The sequence below is a fragment of the Ovis aries genome, chromosome 2, assembly GCF_016772045.2.
Source record: "Ovis aries strain OAR_USU_Benz2616 breed Rambouillet chromosome 2, ARS-UI_Ramb_v3.0, whole genome shotgun sequence".
Classification (NCBI taxonomy): Eukaryota; Metazoa; Chordata; class Mammalia; order Artiodactyla; family Bovidae; genus Ovis; species Ovis aries.
This window is the reverse complement of record NC_056055.1, coordinates 41,994,734-42,013,639: the sequence shown is the minus strand read 5'-3', so window position 1 is coordinate 42,013,639 and position 18,906 is coordinate 41,994,734. Positions and strand designations below refer to the sequence as shown.

Below are 18,906 nucleotides of genomic sequence, written 5' to 3'. Positions count from 1 at the left end.
CACGGTTGTGTAGATTTGAGTGGTCAGGGGCCTGTAACTGTGCTGCAAGGCAGTCTGGGGAAATGTACTATTTCTGCTTCTGCTTTGGGAATTTGTATCGGTTAGGGTTTTCCAGAGAAGCAGAGTCAATGGGGTATATTAGGTTGGCCAAAAAGTTTGTTCAGGTGTTTTGGTGCCATCTTAGGGAAACATCCAAATGAACTTTTTGCCAGTCCATTGTATCTATATATTTTTCTAGCTAAATCTCTCTTGCTACACACACACATGCACACGCACGCACACACACACACACACACACACACACACACACACACGTATACAGGGAAAGACAGAAAGAGTTTGAGAGGTTCTTCTTGTCCTGTGCTGGGTCTTCGTCGCAGCACATGGGCTTTTCTCTAGTTGTGGTGTGCAGGGTCTTCTCTAGCTATGGACAGGCTCTAGATCGGACGGACTCAGTAGTTATGGCGCAAAGTCTCTCTAGTTGTAGCACACAGGCTTAGTTGCCCCTTGGCATGTGGGGTCTTAGTTCCCCAACAAAGGATTGAACCTGCATCCCCTGCAATGGAGGGGCTTCCCGGGTGGTACTAGTGGTAAAGAACATGCCTGTCAGTGCAGGAGATGCAAGAGATGCAGTTCTATCCCTGGGTCAGAAAGATCCCTGGAGAAGAAAATGACAGCCCCCCTCCAGTATTCTCACCTGGAGAATTCCATGTACAGAGGAGCCTGGTGGGTTACAGTCCAAGAGTTGGACACAACTGAACACACACACACACATCCCCACATTGGAAAGTGAATTCTCAACTACTGGACTGCCAGGGAAGTCCCAAGAGTTTTTATATGAGGAATTAACTCACACAATTCCAGAGGCTTTGGACTTTTTCAATCCATTGTCTGCAATCTGGAGACCCAGGAGAACCAGTGGTTTAGTTCAGTTCCAGGCCAAAGGCCTGAGAACTAGAGGAATTGAGGGTGTGAGCTCTAGACCAAGTCCAGAGACGTAAGAACTGGTTTGGTGGGGGTCGCTGATGATATAAGTCCTAGTCTTGGGGGAGAAGGCTGATGTCCCAGCGCAGACAGGAAGGTAGAACCAGCGAATTCTCCCTTTTGACTATTTGTTTATGTAGGTCCTCAATGGATTGAATAAAGCCCAGTCATGTTGGAGGGAGCATCTGCTTCACTCAGTCCACTGATTCAAGGGCTAGTCTCTTCTGGAAACACCTTCACAGTCATCCCAGTTCAGTTCAGTTCAGTCACTCAGTCGTGTCCGACTCTTTGAAACCCCATGGACTGCAGTACACCAGGCCTCCCTGTCCATCACCAACTCCTGGAACCTACTCAGACTCATGTCCATTAAGTCGGTGATTCCATCTAACCATCTCATCCTCTGTCATCCCCTTCTCCTCCTGCTCTCAATCCCTCCCAGCATCAGGGTCTTTTCCAATGAGTCAGTTCTTCGAATCAGGTGGCTCAAGTGTTGAAGTTTTAGCTTCGGCATTAGTCCTTCCAATGCATGTTCAAGACTGATTTCCTTTAGGATGGACTGGTTGGATCTCCTTGCAGTCTCTTAAGAGAATTCTCCAACACCACAGTTCAAAAACATCAATTCTTCGGCACTCAGCTTTCTTTACAGTCCAACTCTCACATCCATACATGACTACTGGAAAAACCATAGCCTTGACTACATGGACCTTTAGCAAAATAATGGCAAAATAATGTTGGCAAAATAATGTCTATGCTTTTTAATATGTTGTCTAGGTTGGTCATAACTTTTCTTCCAAGGAGCAAGTGTGTTTTAATTTCATGGCTGCAGTCACCATCTGCAGTGATTTTGGAACCCCAAAGAATAAAGTCTGTCACTGTTTCTACTGTTTCCCCATCTATTTCCCATGAAGTGATGGGACCAGATGCCATGATCTTCATTTTCTGAATGTTGAGTTTTAAGCCAACTTTTTCACTCTTCTCTTTCACTTTCATCAAGAGGCTCTTTAGTTCCTCTTCACTTTCTGCCATAAGGGTGGTGTCATCTGCATATCTGAGGTTATTGATATTTCTCTTGGCAATCTTGATTCCAGCTTGTGCTTTATCCATCCCAGTGTTTCTCATGATGTACTCTGCATATAAGTTAAATAAGCAGGGTGACAGTATACACCCTTGGCATACTCCTTTTCCTATTTGGAACCAGTCTGTTGTTCCATGTCCAGTTCTAACTGTTGCTTCCTGGTCTGCATACAGGAAGAGGCAGATCAGGTGGTCTGGTATTCCCATCTCTTTCAGAATTTTCCACAGTTTATTGTGATCCACACAGCCAAAGGCTTTGGCATAGTAGATAAAGCAGAAGTAGATGTGTTTCTGGAGCTCACTTGCTTTTCAGATGATCCAACAGATCTTGGCAGTTTGATCTCTGGTTCCTCTGCCTTTTCTAAATCCAGCTTGAACATCTGGAAGTTCACGGGTCACATACTGTTGAAGCCTGGCTTGGAGAATTTGAGCATTACTTTACTAGCATGTACTACTTTACTACAGTCATCCCAATAAATAATATTGACTGGCTATATAGGCATCCATGGCTTAGTCAAGTTGCATAAAATTAAGCATCAGAGAAGGTGAGACTCATAATGCTGGTAGTAGTAAAATGTGGGGAGGTTATTCTCTGGTTTATAGAGGTCATGCTTGTGAATTTTAGGGATCAAGTACCAGGGTACAAAACCAGAAGTTAACCCTGATGTCAGAGCTTTGCTCATGCCTTTGCACCTCCTGTGTACCCCTGGACTTGTGGTAGGATGGCTTTTCCTGTTGCGGTGCTAACTGCGCCTTGGTGCTAGTGGTAAAGAACCTGTCTGCCGATGCAGGAGATATAAAAGAGGTGGGTTCAGTCCCCTGGAGAAGGAAGTGGCAACCCATTCCAGTATTCTTGCCTGGACAGTCCCATGGACAGAGGAGCCTGGTGGGCCACAGTCCATGGGATCACAAAGAATCAGACATGACTGAAGTAAATGAGCATGCACACACTCACATTACTCCATAACATGGAGCTCCAAGTAGCTGCTTTAGGTTGGATAATGCCATATTTTTCAGTTGAACTTTGCCCCTATCTTATATTTATTATGATGCCTTCAGAAGAAACTTAGATAATCTTTTATTTGAAATGACTTTTATTGGACACTGTAAAGGCAAATGAATTGGGGTATTAGATTTGACACAATGTGTATATTACCATGTGTAAAATAGATAGCTAGTGGGAAGCTGCTGTATAGCATAGGGAGCCCAGTTCAGTGCTCTGTGACGACCTAGAGGAGTGGGATGGTGGGGCAGGAGGGAGGTCCAGGAGGAAGGGTGTATATGTATATATACCGATGATTCACTTTGCAATACAGTAGAAACTAACACAACACTGAAAAGCAATTATACTTTAAAAAAAAAAGAAAATAAACAAAAGGCAAATGGGCAATTTTATAGCTCTCTAATTATATGATTTTTTCTTTCATGATAAAACCATCTTTTCCCTCAGAGCCCTCAAATATATTTTAATGCCCCTCTTCATTCAAGAAGTGATTTCTTTAAAAAATAAATGATTTTTGGTTCATTATTAAAATACAGGTTTCAACTCAGAGTTTATTTGAGATGGGATTAGAATGCTACCTGCAGAATTTTACAGTGAAGAATTCCACTGTTTGGTGGATATTTAGCCAAGAAAGGAATAAATATCTCATTTTTCCTTCACAGTTAATTTAATTAGTAGAAGTGTCTTGTTTTCCCATTGCTCTTTGAACATATCTCCTTAGACTTATTTAAAGTTTAGTGGCAAAATTAAAAACAATTATTTTTATTTAAAAATTTCAGGTTTAAGAGATATAATTGACAAATGTAATTGTATTATATTTTCTTTTTTCTTGGTGGGAACATTTCATTCTACTCTCTTAGCAAATTTGAATTATACATGCTATGCATATCTATGTATAATGATTTATAACCATGTTTTACATTGTGTTAGTCTCTCAGTCATGTCTGACTCTTTGTGATCCTATGGACTTGTAGCCCACCAGTCTCCTCTGTCCATGGAATTATCCAGGCAAGAATACTAGAGTGGGTTGCCATTTCCTCCTCCAGGGGAACTTCCTAACCCAGGGATCCAACCCGGGTCTCCTGCACTGCAGGCAGATTCTTTACCATCTGAGCCACCAGGGTTTTAGAATTAGATGGGCTTATTCATCTTATTATGGATTTCCCTGATGGCTCAGTGGTAAAGAATCTGCCTGCCAGTGCAGGAGATGCAGGAGACGTGGGTTCAATCCCTGGAAGGTCTCCAGAGTTGGAAGATCCCCTGGAGATGGAAATGGCAATCCAGTATTCGTACCTGCAAAATCCCATGGATACAGGAGCTTGGCAGGCTACACTGTATGAGGTCAGAAAGAGTCAGACACAACTCAGAGGCCAAACGACTACAAGGACAGCAACAACAACAACAATTCATGTTATTGCTGAAAGTTTGTACTCTTTATAAACCTTTTCCTGTTTCCCCTATTCCCCATATACTTTTATATTCTGTTTCTGTGAGCTTGACTTTTCTTTCTTTAACATTCCACCAAGTGGTGTTTGTCTTTTTTTTACTTTGCATAATGTCCTCAAGGTACATCTATGTCGTTGCAAATGGCAGGATTTCCTTCTTTCTCATGGCTGAATAATATTCCATTGTATGTGTATTCCATGTCTTCTTTACCTGTTCAACCACTGATGGACTCTCAGGTTATTTCCATACCTTGGTCATTGTGAATAATGCTGTAGACGACATGGGCGTGCAGACATCTCCTCCATATCCGCTGTCCATTTTCTTTGGCTACATATCCAGAAGTGGGATTGCAGGATCATATGGAAGTCCTATTTTTAATTTTTTGAGAGATCTTTATACTGTTTTCCATATCATCTGAACCAATTTGTACCCACACCAACAGTGCTCAGGAGTTTCCTTTTCTCTACATCTTCAGCAATACTTGTTATTTCTTGTCTTTTTGATAATAGCTATTCTGATAGGGGCTTCCCTGGTGGTGCAGAGGTTAAAGCATCTGCCTGCAATGTGGGAGACCTGGGTTTGATCCCTGGGTTGGGAAGATCCCCTGGAGAAGGAAATGGCAACCCACTCCAGTATTCTTGCCTGGAGAATCCTGTGGACGGAGGAGCTTGGTGGGCTATAGTCCATGGGTCGCAGAGAGTCAGACACGACTGAGCGACTTCACTTTCACATTCTCTTTCATTCTGATATGGGGTGATATCCCATTGTGGTTTTGATTTGCATTTCCCTGATGATTAATGATGTTGAGCACCTTTTCATATACCTGTTGACCATCTGTGTGTCTTCTTTGGAAAAATGTTCAGATCTGTTAATTTTCTAACTGTATTTTTTTTGTTGTTTTTGCTATCAAATTTTATGAAGAATCACTTTTCAAAATGCAGAGTGAGGCCAAAATTGACACCTCATTTAATCATAATCACGGACACAGATTGACCCCTGCCTGGGTACAAGTTAGTTTACAAGTTAGTTCCTGCTTATCTTAAGGCACAAACTGTTCATGTTTATATTTCTGGGCTCCATCAAGGCTTTCCCCTATTTCCTCTGTTCGCCCCTCTCTCTCTTCCCATCTGTGAAAAAACCTCAAAGCAAGAAAAAAAAATTGAAAATCCTATAGATACAGAAAGCATACCCCTCCCCCCATAATAGAAGAAACCCCTACTTACAAATATTCATGTTCTTTCTATAGTGATTTTTACACTGAAGAGTCTGATGCTAGGGACTTTGAAAGTTTGTATAAAAGATGAAAAGAATGAGGTTAAAACAGGGAGTATTCCCTTCCCTACCCCCATGTGTCACTTTGGGTGAGTCCACACTCCCCTGGAATGATATGGGAGGGTTGATGAGCTGCTAGAAAATTATACTGGACTGGACTGACTGCTTCCTGCAGCATTGGCTGGGAGTTGGAACATCAGTCCTTTGAGGAGGATTGCAATGGGGGCAAGAGCAGGGAGAATGTCGGGTGGCCAGGAGTTGTCAGGACATTTGCAGGCGCCCTGGCCAGCATGCTATGTTAGGTTTAATAACAGCAATAGAGTTCCGGAGTCCACTGTCCCTGAGAGAGGTCAGGCCAGTGGAAGGTGAAGTGTAAGAAGATTGTTTCCCCAGAATTTTCTGGTGTAACTCTGGGCAAGCTTTCACTGGAGGTCAGTTTCTCTAGGATTATTTCGCTCACTAAAGAATGCCCAAAGGTTGATTGATGAATGGCCAGAAGACCTAGGTGAGTCCTTGTGAAATCGGCTCCTTCTTCAGGTTGGTATTTTGTCTGAGTGTCCATTCTCCCCTGTGTGGCTGTTGTGGAGTAGAAAGAACAGCAGATGAGGGCTGTGAAACCTGCCTTTCTTGCTAGTTATGTGACCCTAAGTAAATTTGCCCATCCATAAAAAGACAAACTTAGATTAGAAACTGGCATTTAGCACGAGCTCTGAGATGCTTAGGGATTCATGAGATCATTCCAGTATTTATAAAATGACTCCTGGGAATCATAATTTACTTGTGATATGGCCATACAAACTAAAAAAAAGATCAAGAGTTTTTGCTTTTGGTTGCATTAGCTTACATCCATGCAGCAGTGGTGTTGAATGCTGCTCAGAGGCTGTGATGGATTGTCAAAGATTGCCTTTCTTTTTTGTTTGTTTGTTTGTTTTTTGAACTTTTTATTTTGTATTGGAGTATAGCTGATTAACAGTATGTCAGGTGAACAGCAAAGGGACTCAGCTGTCCATTTGTGTGTATCCATTCTCCCCCAATCTCCCCTCCCATCCAGGCTGCCACATAACGTTGAGCAGAGTCCCATATGCTATACAGTAGGTCCTTGTTGGGTATCCATTTTAAATATAGCAGTGTGTACATAAGGGCATCATTTCTGAAACACACCTGGTGGGTCCAACCAAAGTCTTTTGTTAGATTATCCCACTATCTGAATTAAATTACTAAGACTAGAACTGTGACTCTACTGATAATGGTGTCTTTGGTGCTGAATTTCTGAGATGCAGCTCTGATGTTCTGTGAAGTTCTCTGCTGGAGAGAAGACAATGAGGCTTCAAGGAGAATGTTCTTCAGTAATAATGACCATCAGGGTGTCTATTTATGAGGTAGATAATCTTGCTTTCTGCAGCACAGTATTTCCATCCTGTTTGCTGCCTTCACCAAGAAAGCCTCCTTGCTGAAGCAGTGAAAGTGTCAGTCACTCAGTCATGTCTGACTCTTTGTGACCCCATGGACTATGGGCTCCGCTGTCCATGGAATTCTCCAGGCAGGAATACTGGAGCGGGTTGCCATTTCCTTCTCCAGGGGATCTTCCCGACTCACGGACCAAACCTGGGTCTCCTGCATTGCAGGCAGAATCTTTACTGTCTGAGCCACTGGGGTAGCCCTTGTTCAAGCAGGGTTGTCATAAATTGACATGTTCCATGTTCTGAGAGTGCCTATTTCTTTCTCCCCTCACTCCATCCTACGGATAGTTACTCTTTTATCTGCCAAGTAATAGTGAACTCTTTAAATTATTTGTCTGACTATACTCTGTATAGACTAGCTAAAGGGACCTATATATCAGGAGGACCAACGATTCATAAATCTTCCCTGGGGTCAGCTTGTCTGCATCCATAACTCAAGTGCTCAATAAAAAAATGTTGACATAAATGATGTGAAGACCATGCGTGCTGTCAATCAAAGCTAATTAATTCTGCTTGAATCATTGGGAACATTTGCTACGTAAAGGGGGCCAGTCTGCCACACTTGTTTCTTAGATCTATTGTGCATGGAGAATCTGGATCAATAGTAGGAAAGAGACTAAAAAAAGAAATGCTTAGGATATCTGAGCAAAAGAAATTGCTTGCCAGGCCACTCAGGCACCTTGGAAACTTGCTTTTACTTTGGTACTCCTGGATGTCATTTTCAATCTTGAAAGAAGTTTGGTGTTTTTCACCATGTGAACAAAAAACACAAGGAAAGAAAGAAGGGGCTTGTATTTAAACTGATCTTGTATTTAAACATCATGTTGTTGTTCAGTTGCTAAGTTGTATCCGACTCTGTGACCCTATGGACTGTAGCATGCCAGGCTTCCCTGTTCTTCACTATCTCCTGGAGCTTGCTCAAACTCCTGTCCATTGAATTGATGATGCCATCCAACCATCTCATCCTCTGTTATCCCTTTCTCCTCTTGCCTTCAATCTTTCTCAGCATCAGAGTCTTTTCCAATGAGTCTGCTCTTTGCATTAGGTGGCCAAGGTATTGGAGATTCAGCTTCAGCATCAGTCCTTCCAATGAATATTCAGGGTTGATTTCCTTTAGGTTTGACTGGTTTGATTTCCTTGCTGTCCAAGAGACTCTCAAGAGTCTTCTCCAGCACCACAATTCGAAATCATCAATTTTTCGGTGCTCAGCCTTCTTTATGGTCCAACTCTCACAACTGTACATGACTACTGGAAAAACCACAGCTTTGACTATACAGGCCTTTTGTATTTAAACATTATGTTAGGGAGCAACTTTTTAAAAAGATATGGAATAGCAACTAATTTATGTTAAACACTATGTTCCAGGCACTATGCTAAGCATTTTATATCCATTATAACCGTCCCAGTCTGTCAGTATGGCAGGTAGTGTTACTTTTACAGATCAGAGGCTCAGGGCGGTTTACCATCTTGCCTAAAGTTAGGTCTCTAGGTAGAAGTAGAGTCAGAATCTGAATCTAGGTCTCTGGCTCAAAGGCTTGTGTTTCTAACCTACAATTGCTATTGTTCATTGTGCATGATTTGGCATTTTCTCACCAAAGCTCTTCTCTGATAGATTTTTGAGTAATCTCTGTGCAAACTCTGCAGCTGCATCCGATTATCTTATCTTGGAAGCAAAAACATTCACCTTTTAGGAAGGGATGGTAGAATTCAAGATTCGAGAGGGTGAAATGAATTTGAGAGACTGCAGAGAATCTGAGGGAGAGAGCAGATTGAGAATTATAAAAAGAATTGCCCATTGGTTAGAAGAAGAATAGTGCTGGGAATGTGATGGACAGCACGGTGACTATAGTTAACAGTACTGGATAGTGTGTTTTAAAGTTGTCATGATGGTAGATCTTAAGAGTTCTCATCACACACACACACACACACACACACACACAAATTAACTTTGTGTGTTGATGGCTATTAACTGAACTTATTGTGGGGATTATTTCATAATGTACACTTCTAGCAAATCATTTTGCTATACACTTAAAACTAATACAGTCGTATATGTCAGTCATATGTATGTATGTGTGTGCTCAATCATGTCCGACTCTTTGCAACTCTTTGGACTGCAGCCTGCCAGGCTCCTCTGTCCATGGGACTTTCAGGCAGTGAAACTGAAGTGGGTTGCCTTTTCCTCCTCCAGGGGATCTTCCCTACTCAGGGATCAAACCTTTGTCTCCTGCATTGCAGGCTGGTTTTTTAACCTGCTGAGCCATCTGGGAAAACCATGTCAATTATATTTCAATTAAAAAAATTTAAAAAAAGTTGCCAAGGAGCTTTGAAGGTCCAATACTCTTCCTGAGTTAGAAAGGTAAGGGTATACTGTTCAGTGGTAGAATGCTTTCAAGTTACTTCTTTCTGACTAGCTAGCCACATGACCTTGTTACAACCTTTGTGATATCTCTGGTCATCGGCTTTTTGAACAGTCTGCTCCTAGAATAAGTAGCCAATCATTGTAGTTTTTTCCCTTTCAAATGACCTCTGTCTTTCTCTTTCTCCCTTTTCTTGTACATAGCACAGAAGAGGAGGAAGAGGATGGTGGTTAGAACAATCACAAGAAGAGTGCACTTTATGTCATTTTATTCTTTTGACATGTAGATTTCTTGGTGACTTTGAAAAAGAACAATAAAACATTTCTGAATTCCTTTTCAGGTTAGGAATTGATGAGAATATTTTGGCCCTTATTTTTAACCAGTTAAATAGCTTTCACATTCCTTAGCAACCAAAAAGTTTTATAGTCATCTCAGTTAGGAAGCTTTTTGGAAGATGCTTCCTTTTATGTGTGACACAGAGCAAAATTTTGAGCTGAATTTAAGTAAGAATGCTTTAAAATTGAGATTCAAACTAGCATCATGACATGTGGTTCGCATATAAACAAGTGATAAAATATTTTTAAAGCATTCCACTCTATTTTGTTAAAGCAGGTGGTCTGAAAGCATCTGTTTTCGTTTGAATTTTTAAAATCATAAATTAAAAAAAAACTCAATAAACCAAACTTGGAAGTACAAAAGCACATAAAGGGTCAGAAATGAAAGAACTTAAAATCCTTCCTCAGAGAGGTCATCACTATTAACATTTCCTTCCAATCTTTTTTCTATTTACAATTATGTTGTATCAGTCACAATAAGATTGGCTGCTCATGCGTGCCAAGTCACTCAGTTATGTCTGACTCTTTGTGAAGTCCTGGACTGTAACCCACTAGGCTCCTCTGTCTATGGGATTTCCCAGGCAATAATATTGCAGTGGCTTGCCATTTTCTCCTCCAGGGGATCTTCCCAACCCAGGTCTCAAACCCAAGTCTCCTGTGCCTCCTACATCACAGGCAGATTCTTTGTCCAGGAGCCACCAGGGAAGCTCCTAGGATTTGTTATGATGTGGTGATAAGCACCTCCAAATTTTGATGGAATATTGGTGCAGATACATTTGTTTCCAGCTCACGGCATGTGTCCATTGCAGCTTGTCCTCCCTCAGAGCAATCAGGATCTGGAACATCTCTGATAACCATGGCAGGGGAGACGAGTGCTGTGAGCGTCCGCACCTGGGAGGTTGCATGCTTGGCCAGAAACTAGTGCGCACGACTCCTGCCCACAAATTATGACAGGACCCGATCACGTGGCCTTACCAACCACAGGCCACCACCGTATCATGTAAGCTTTGCTCAACAACACGATGATGATGATGAGTTTTAAAATATTTGCTTGTTTATTTTTGGCTGTTCTGGGTCTTTGCTGCTATGCACAGACTTTCTCTAGCCTTGGTGAGTGGGGGCTGCTCTCTAGTTCCAGTTCATGGGTTTCGCACTGTGGTGGTGTCTCTTGTATGGTACGAGGGCTCTAGGGACACAGGCTTAGTTGTTCCACAACATGCAGGATCTTCCTGGACCAGGGATCGAAGGTGGGTGTCCCCAGGGTGGATTTTTTAACCGCTGGACCACCAGGGAAGCCCCAATATGATTATTATTAAAGAATAGTTTTAAAGCTTAGTTCAAGTGGGTGAAATTCACAAAATTATATTTCTTTTCAAATTAGTCTATGGTTAGACTTTCAACCCAATCGTGTTGCATTGCTGAGAGTTCATTTGTTGGTCAAATCTATTACATTTTGTTGGAAAGTAATGTTTTCTTTCCCTCTCCAGATGTTTCTTTCCATGTGCTGAGAGACCCGCCAGTTTAACACTTTGGCCCTCCAGTGACTTAATTTGATTGGTACGTTTAGAAGAAGAAATTGTGCAGCAGAGCCCAGGCCTTCTGTTCTTCCTTGAAGTGGGAGCTGGCCACGCGAGGTGTGGTCTGCCCTGCCCTCAGGCTGCTGGGGGCAGTCTGCCCTGGCCCAGCTGGGATGAGTCTGTCAGGGTGAGGATTTCCTGGAATCTGAGACTTTTGGTGCTAAAACCAGTCTATGACTGGTTGGTCAAATCCGGACAATTTTGGGATCCAGGACTAGGAAGCCCATTTGTTCTATATGTAAGTCACATACTCTTTTATCATATTTATCAGTAATCAGGGTGATAATTTAGTGTCTCATCAAAGACACTTTATAATTAAAATTTTTTTGTCTTTAGTTTTTAAAGGAATATTTATTTATTTTTATTTTTTGGTTGAGTTGGATCTTAGTTGCAGCACACGGGATGTTCATTGAGGCTCGTGGGCTTCTTTCTAGTTGTGGTACACAGGCTTAGTTGCCCCGATATATCTGGGATCTTAGTTCCCTGACCAGGGATCAAACCTGGGTCCCCTGCATTAACAATGCAGATTCTTAACCACTGGACCACCAGGGAAGTCTCCAAAGACAGGTTTTGACTCATTTCTCAACTGGACCAGAGCTCAGGTGGGTGAGGGAGATGCTGTTCACGGGACCTGTTCAACCTGAGCCCTGGTTCCATAGTCGCCACTTACTCTTACCATGGACTGATTTGGCAGCCTTCTCAAATAATGAACCCAGATCTGAAGTTGCGCTTCTCCAAGATAAACATCCCCATGGGACTCATAAGTTTGATCTAGCTGAGGTCTGAGGTCAGAGTTTATTTATCTGTTTGGCTTCTGTAGTGTAAGTTCTCCAAAGCACAGAGATGTTTAGATAACCAGGCCTGTAGTGATGAAAGGAGGGTCAGATCAAAGTGGGGGGAGGACAGCTGGGTGAGAGGGGGTGTAAGTAAATGAGGGAGAGAGGGGGATGGGCACCCAGACAGCTCCATCACCCTAGGAGGGCCCAGGTTGTCAGGCAATTATTGTTAGACATTCGGAGACTATCAGTTTCAGCTTAGTCTGGTCAGTCATCCTTTTCATTGTCTTGGATGTGGTCAGACTTGCTGAGAATCAGCACAAACCTTTTCCAAAAGGAAGTCACATGAACAACCTTTGGTCTCAGTTGTCTACAGAGGAGGCTTCTTGTTTTGAGGCTCTATGGAAAGAAAGAAAGAGAGAGAGAAAGAAAGAGAGAGAGAGGAAGAGAGAAATTCAGCACTCGTCCCTCTGCTTTCAGTGGGCAGGTGGGAATGAAGTACTGAGTATTTTGTCAGGAAGAGAAAAGGCAGGTCTGTGTTTTTCTCCTCTAGGCTGATTTCAGAGTCCACAAACTTATTCTACTCTAAGCCAGGACCATCCACAGAGCTGGTGGTTTCTGTAACCACTGGCTTTTTAAAAGTAAGGTTTTAGGATCTTCTAGCAGTTTGTGATGTTGGAATGGCTTTAGCAACATGGTTGAGTACACTCTCAGATGTAGAATGCATTTTCCAAAATGGGCCTTACAGAGGCCTATAGAAGCTTTCCAGCCAGGTCCTCTGCAGAGTGATGAAATTAGAAGTTTGTTTCAGTGAACAAGCTGTGACTGTACCATTTGGATGTTGTTAGCTTTATACCAACTTTCTGGGGTTCTAAGAGACAGCTAAGGATTCATTCTTGTCCTTTTGATGTAACTGAGAAGAAATCAACATGCATGAGATGAGAGAAAAATGATACAAAGCTGTGAAAGTTAATATTGTGTTGGCTGAAAAATTCCTTTGGATTTTTCCATAAGATGTTCTGGAAAAACCCAAACGAACTTTTCAGCCAACCCAATATTATTTGAACTGTAGATACTGTGGGAACTCAAAGAAGAGAGCATCCAGGGAGCATGGGAGTGGCAGGACAAAACTTTTTGCAGAAGATGGACAGGAACTTCACCTTGAAGGATTTGGGAGGACACGGCAGACCCAAGAAGAACGTGCGTGTGTGTGCTAAGTTGCTTCAGTCATGTCTGACTGCTTGTGACCCCATGGACTGTAGCCCCCAGGCTCCTCTGTCCATGGGGATTGTCCAGGCAAGAATACTGGAGTGGGTTGCCTCATGCTTTTCCAGGGGATCTTCCCAACTTAGGGACTGAACCCGTGTCTTTTATGTCTCCTGCACTGGCAGGTGGGTTCTTTATCACTCTAGCCACCTGGGAAGCCCGGAAGCACATGAGGAAGGCTCAGAGATGGGAGCATGGGGCCCTTTGTGGGAATTAGACTAGCAACAGTGAGGGCTCAGTCTGGGACCTGCGGGGAACAGTCTGAGGAATGCCCTGAGCAGCAAACAGAGAAGCTAGAAACAAAACAAAACAAACAGGAAATCAGGGCTAGTCGAATGTTTCTGAATAGGGGAAGTGACATGTTTGAAGAAAAGCTTTTGTGGTTTTGTGGAAATGACTTCATGACCCAGGGTTTCATGACAGAACAAGGATTTAGCCACCACCTCGCTAGGCTCTGAGAAAGGAGCTATGATCTGGCTCTGGAGCTCCTGCTGCTTCTTCTTAGGTTTCATCTTTCTAATTTATAAAGTGATGATGATGATGGTGGTGGTGGTAGTGTGGTGATGATTTTTTGTTGCCCCTTCCATGTCCAGGCATTACCAATGAAAAAGAAAATGGCCTTGTGTTGGAGCAGGTTCCTGAGTCCACGCTTAGGTCCAGGTGCTAACCCTTTACTTGCTGGACCATGGGAAGTGTCGGTGACTCTAGGGGAAGATCAGAGAAGTGTTTTGTTTTTTTTTTTCTCCCATTGACTTTCTGTTTTTCAATAGGTAGTACAGCTATGCTAGAGAGGACTGAATTGGCTTCCCAAGAGATTTAGTTCGTGGTGATAAGTTTAACCTCATTTCATAGCTAAAAGTAGACAATATAAAGGCTAAATGGTATGGTATTATTTTTTAAATTATTTATTTGTTTGGCTGTGCCAGGTCCTAGTTGTGCCACTTGAGGCACGCAGAACCTTTAGTCGCAGCAGGCAAACTCTTATTTGCAGCATGTGGGATCTAGTTCCTTGACCAGGGATTGAACCGAGGTCCCCTGTTTTGGGAGCTTGGAGTCTTAGCCACTGGACCAGCAGGGAAGTCCCTAAAAGTATGTTCTATATCATATAGCAACAGGAAATAAAAGAAACAGTTCTGTATTAGATTTATCCCTTGGTCCATAGCTCCATTTTTTTTAAAAATTCAAGTGTTGTTGATTTACTATATTTACTATATTGTGTTAGTTTCAGATGCACAGCATGGTGATTCAGTATTTTTGGAGACTATATTCCATTGGAGGTTATGACAAGATGTTGAACATAGTTCCCTGTGTTGTACAGTAAATTCTTGTTGCTTATTTGCTGTATGTATAATAGTTTATATCTGTTTATCCCATACTCCTAATTTGTCCCACCCCCCCCTTAGTTAACCATAAGTTTGTTTTCAGCGTCTGTGAATCTGTTTCTGTTTTGTATATATGTTCATTTGTATTATTTTTTACATTTCACATATAAGTGATATCACATAGTATTTGTCCTTCTCTGCCTGACTTATCTCACAAGTATAATATTCTCTAAGTCTATTCATGTTGCTGCAAATGACAACATTTCATTCTCTTTTATGACTGAGTAATATTCTGTTGTATATAAAATATATATTAATATCACATCTTCTTAATCCAATTGCCTGTTGATGAGTACTTGGTTTAAATAATGCTGGTATGAACACTGGGTACATGTATCTTTTTGAGTTAGTGTCTTCATTTTTTCTGGACATATATATATCCAGAAGTGGGACTGTCGAATTATATGATAACTATTTTTAGTTTTTTGAGGAACCTCCATACCGTTCTCCGTAGTGACTGCACCAATTTACAGTCCCACCAACAGTGTAAAAGGGTTTCCTTTTTTCCACACCCTTCTCTAACATTTATTAATTGTAGACTTTTGGTAATAGCCATTCTGACAGGTGTGAGGTGATACCTCATTGTGGTTTTGATGTGCATTTTCTAATAATTAGCAATACTGAGCACATTTTCATGTGCTTGTTGGCCATCTGTATGTCTACTTTGGAAAAATATCTACTCAGGTCTTCTGCCCATTTTTGGATCTGTTTGTTTGTTTTTATTGATATTGAGTTGTATGAGCTGTTTGTTTATTTTGGACATTAACTCTTAGTTGGTCAGATCATTTGCAAATATTTTTTCCTAGTCTATAAGTTGTCTTTTTGTTTTGTTGCTCATTTCCTTCACTGTACAAATGCTTTTCTTCTTAGTTAGGTCTCATTTAAAAATTTTTGCTTTTATTTCTTTTTTGCCTTATAGCTTCTGCTTTTATCATGGTAAAAGATTTTCTGAATTTCAAATCTTTTTCAGAAAAAAAAGGTTGAATGAAACAGGGGAGGGGAACAGAGCTGGATAAAAGAAAAGACTATTCTAGAGCAGTAGAGTAACAGTATTCCCAATCCACAACTAATTGCAAAGTGGACAGCTTCAGTCTGCCTGAAAGCCATTCCCTTGGGAGATGCTTGTGCTAGTGAAGAACTCTTTGATGGGTCTTGAATCTAATCCTTGAGTGAATAGATGAATGATGAGTGAGTGAGAAAAGCACCAGGAGCCTGAAGGGAGAGTTATGAGACTCAAAAGTTACAGCTGTAGTTCTACCATGTGGACCCCAGAGAAAATCTGCCTTTTTGAAATTCATTTTCTTGCTTCTAAAATGAGGATAAGGAGAACCTCCCTGGCGGCCCAGTGGTTGGGACTCCATGCTGCCAGTGTAGGAGGTGTGGGTTTGATCCCTGGTTGGAGAACCAAGATCCCACATGCCGCATGGTGTGGCCAAAGAAAGTAAAACTCCCCCAAACAAAACTGCGTAAAATGGAGATAAGTATTCCTTTGCAGGAGGTTGTGAGATTTAATGAGAGGGTGCCTGTGTATGCATTTTTATGAGTATTAAAACTTTGCGCAAAAGAAGCTTCTTGAGTCTGTCCTCTCTAGCTTACTTTGTAACTTTCTCTGTGTTTTCTAGGTAACCAGTTAACTTTCAGTCAGTAGAGTTGCCTGCTTTTCCTCTATTGGGTCTTTCCCCCATGGCGAACAGTTGAAGTCAGTGTCTGTGTTCCTCTGCCAGCCCTGGGACTGTTTCCTAGTGGACCTATGTTGGGGAGGGGAGCTCAGTGCCTGTGGGGGCTTTTGGGACAGTTGTCAACAGTCAAATCCTGGTATCTGATGTTCCCTGGGGCCTCAGTGGCATGGACACCTGAGAAAACAGACTCGATGATGATAATCCTGTCACATCTGACCACTGACAAAGAGCCCGAGTTTCTCCTGGTTAAATGGTCCCCCAAACCTGGATGATCCAGGAGGTGAGCTGGGAATTAGCTGGACCTCCCTCCCACCAGCTTTGAGTCATGAGCAACCAGAACATCCTCCTGTCCCAGGGCTAGATGTGACCTGGGGTCAGGATTATTCTTACTTCAGTTTCCTTTCCTCTCTTAATCATTTCCAGGCAGCCCTTTCCCTGACATGAGGAATATGGCCTCTGTTTATGGAACTTGTGGACAGGCTTAGATTTCGGGATCTGAGGCCACTCGTCATTAGGTTGATGACACCCAATCAAGGATCTACGTAAATGCCAAACAAATTGCAGAGGAACTTGCATTTGCAACCAGAATGTTGCTGTTCACCTTGTTGCTCTCACAGTACCTGTGAGCTCCTGTGGACACAGGGCAAGCCTGGCTGGCTACTCAGAACTTTGTGAACTGCATGTTCTGGTCTTAGAATGAGGACAACAATCTTTGTCCACCTCCGCCCAGGGTTTGTCGTAAAGTCAAATGAGATACTGGATGGTGTGAGGAAGCACTTTTAAAATGTCAAGAGTGACACAGAGCATGAGCTGAGTGCTCTGTGCTGTACAGCAATTTCCCACTAGCTATATATTTTACATATGGTAGTATATTTATAGGGCTTCCCAGGTAGCAGGAGTGTTAAAGAACCTGCCTGCCAATGCAGGAGATATAAGAGATGTGGGTTCAGTCCCTGGGTCAGGAAGATCCCCTGGAGAAGGAAATGGCTACCCACTCCAGTATTCTTGCTTGGAGAATCCCATGGACAGAGGAGCCTAGAGCACTATAGTCCACAGGGTTGCAAACAGTCAGACATGACTGAAGCAACTTAGCAGTGTACAAATGTCAATCCCAATCTTCCAATTCATTTGACCCTTCTCTTCCCGTCTGTGTCCACATGTCTGTTACATCTGTATCTGTTTCTGCCCTGCAAATAGGTTCATCTGTACCATTTTTCTAGATTTCACACACATTCAATAATATATGATATTTGTTTTTCTCTTCCTGACTTACATATAGCTGACTCACTTTGTTGTACAGCAAAAACTAACACGATATTGTAAAGCAATTATATTCCAATAGAAACATACTCAAACGCTTAGAAAAACATCTTATGGTTAACAAGGGAAAAAGCTGGGGGCCTGGGAAGAAAGCATAAATTAGGATATTGGGATGAACGTCTATACACTAATAAATATGAAACAGATTATCAACAGAGGAGTACTATATGGCGTAGAGAACACTACTCAGCACACTGTAAGAATTGGCATGGGAAAATAATCCAATAAAGAATAAATACATGTATCTATATGTATTAATGTTGCTATATACCTAAAACAAGCACAACATTGTAAATAAACTATGTCAACAACAGCTTTGTGCTCAGTCATGTCTGACTCTTTGCGACCCTTTAGACTGTAGCCAGCCAGGCTCCTCTGTCCATGAAATTTTCCAGGCAAGAATACTAGAGTGGGTAGCCCTCCCTTCTCTAGGGGATCTTCCCTATCCAGGGATTGAACCCATGTCTTCTGCTTCTCCTGCATTGACAGGCAGATTCTTTACCATTGAGCCACCAGGGAAGCCCCATAACTATACTCCAATATAAAATAAAAGTTTAATTAAAAAAAAAGAGTGGTACAATGTAAAGGTCTTTTCGTTCCTGCACCATACGAGGGATACTTGGGGCTAGAGAAGCACTGACTCCCCTCAGATTCTACTATTGTGGAATTTGGTGGATATTTTCAGGTTCCTAGGGTATGGCTGGGTCACCTTGGCTGTCCCCTAAACCTCTGGGAGCTATACTCAACTTGATGGCAAGCAGTTAGTTGGGGAGACATAGAAGGAAGTGGCTTAAGCAACTTGGCTTTTAAACACACCTGGAAGTTATTCCTGTTGCTGGGCCAGGGGTGGGATTCCTGCTGCTTTTTTCTTTTCCTTTCCGGGCTGGTCTTTGGGTATACAAATGTTTCTTTAGGGGCCTGGAGGATGGGGTGGTAAGAATCCAGCATGGAGGCAGCCCAGTGTCTGAGTTA

The 18,906-nt window shown here is 42.2% G+C and overlaps 1 long non-coding RNA gene and 1 other non-coding gene across 2 annotated transcripts in view; one reads left to right on the top strand and one right to left on the bottom strand.

Moving 5' to 3' along the window:
• Positions 1-16,502, top strand: part of LOC121818537 (uncharacterized) — a 36,674-nt gene extending 20,172 nt beyond the window's left edge. Inside the window, exons 3-4 of the long non-coding RNA XR_006058505.2 lie at positions 10,744-10,934; positions 11,422-16,502. This is a non-coding gene — a long non-coding RNA (uncharacterized LOC121818537). The remainder of the gene's footprint in view (positions 1-10,743; positions 10,935-11,421) is intronic.
• TRNAN-GUU (transfer RNA asparagine (anticodon GUU)) lies at positions 11,991-12,063 on the bottom strand. Its single transcript has one exon. It is a non-coding gene; the product is annotated as a tRNA-Asn (tRNA).
• Positions 16,503-18,906: the final 2,404 nt, after the last annotated feature.